Source organism: Delphinus delphis, chromosome 5 (assembly GCF_949987515.2).
Source record: "Delphinus delphis chromosome 5, mDelDel1.2, whole genome shotgun sequence".
In the NCBI taxonomy this organism is placed as follows: domain Eukaryota; kingdom Metazoa; phylum Chordata; class Mammalia; order Artiodactyla; family Delphinidae; genus Delphinus; species Delphinus delphis.
In genome coordinates this window covers 118,047,274-118,049,215 of record NC_082687.1, presented here as the reverse complement: position 1 = coordinate 118,049,215, position 1,942 = coordinate 118,047,274, and the positions used below count along the sequence as shown (strand labels likewise).

At 42.5% G+C, this 1,942-nt stretch overlaps 1 pseudogene; it reads left to right on the top strand.

The window, feature by feature from the left end:
* Positions 1-214: 214 nt before the first annotated feature.
* Positions 215-942, top strand: LOC132426326 (protein LTV1 homolog pseudogene; annotated as a pseudogene).
* Positions 943-1,942: the final 1,000 nt, after the last annotated feature.

Below are 1,942 nucleotides of genomic sequence, written 5' to 3'. Positions count from 1 at the left end.
GGTAACTTGAGACTCTTTTGGCAGCTTTGGCTGACCTTGCAGGTGTAGCTGAGGCAGGGATTAAGTGTTTTTCGGCATTGTTGGGTGGAATAATATTTGCAGCTTTTATTGTGTCTCTGAGCCAATTCTTCAGACCTGCAGTGTGAAGTCCAAGAGTAGATGTATGGCATAGCCTTAAGACGTGGCTACTAGGTAGGCCTTGTCCACTTCCAAGATGTGTCACCTGCTCTGGGACCCTCAGGTCACTGTTCTTGGTGTGAGCCCCACACAGCAACAGAATGGGGGGGAAAGCTCTTTAGAGAGAGGAAAACTGTGTCTTTTCCACATGGTCCATTTGAGTCACAGAATCTTTAGTAGCAGATGAAAATGCACCCCAGAGGGTTCTGTTGCCTACACGAAATAAATGAAGAACGTGAGCAAAACAGAGGAAGTTATGAAGAGTTCTTTGACAATGATTATAACTACCTACGGCACTTGAAAGAATCACCTGGGCCCTATGGGCTTAAATTCAAAATACCTTCAGCGTAACAGGAGAGATGAGAAAGAGGAAACTTTAATAATTCTAGGCCATGGATTTACTTTTCCTTAATCAGAGTTTGCATCAGAATTTAAGGAAGGTATTGAATTGGTAAATAGAACAGCTGCTATTTTGGGTCCTCAACTGGATTTGGATCCTGACGTTGTTGCAGCTCTTGGTGATGATGTGAAAATGATTTTATCCTTCAGGCTGATGAGGAACAAGAGAGGAAGAGGGAATAGATGGAAAGAAATCTAAAGCTGAAAATGGCAGTGAGTGGAAAGATATGGATGGGAAGGAAAGTGATAGGGAGGAATGATGACTATGATTTTTTTTTTTTTTTTCTTTTTGTGGTACACGGGCCTCTCACTGTTGTGGCCTCTCCCGTTGCGGAGCACAGGCTCCGGACGCGCAGGCTAAGTGGCCATGGCTCACGGGCCCAGCCGCTCCGCAGCATGTGGGATCCTCCCGGACCAGGGCACGAACCCGTGTCCCCTGCATCGGCAGGCGGACTCTCAACCACTGCGCCACCAGGGAAGCCCGATGACTATGATTTTTAAAGCCCGTTCGCAAATGAAGATGATTTCGTCTGCCTGTGCAAACCTCGTGAAGTATAGGAAGCCATTTTTTTAGGAAGAAGAAATAAAAGGTCACTTCATAGAGAATTCTATTACTTCCTCAGTCGCGAGAAGAAATGAGCAGCTGACCCTACATGAGCAGTTTGAGAAGTTTTATGAGCAATTAAGATAATAACAAGATTGGAGCGCCAGATAATGCCAAATTGGAGGATTCCATTCATGTATCAATAGATAGCAATCGGTTACATGAAGTTTTTAATGACGGATGCAAAGAGAAGGCAGAGAATTGTATGAAGTTGAATACACTTTAAGACTCTGAGGATGAAGGTCTGCCAGTTAATGATATTGATGAGTCTGAGGAAGAAGAGATGGTTTCTCTAGTTCTAGAAGAAGCAAAAGAGAAGTGGGATTGTGAATTCATTTGTAGCACATGCTCACATTTATTCAACCATCCTTAGCTTATCAAATATTAACCAAAGCCCAAACAAATCCAAGTATTTAATAGGACAGGAATACCTCTCAATGGCTTACCAGAGAAAGGACTCACAGCAAAACAAGTTAATAAATGCAGATGATTAATGGCAATGATCTACTTAAGGTATCAACTCAACCACGTTCTAAAAATGAAAGCAAAGAAAATAAAAGAGCAAGAAAGCAAGTTATAAAAGAAGAGCACAGGGAACAGAGAGCAGAGAAGAAAGCTAACAAATTAGCCTTCAAACTGACGAAACGAGAGCAGGAAAACGAGTGCTGCATTTGAAGAATGTTGAGGGTCCAGAGTTATAAAAATGGGACATTTAAGAAAAGGCACATCCCCCATTAAGGACTCCTCATTATGTTCAATCAT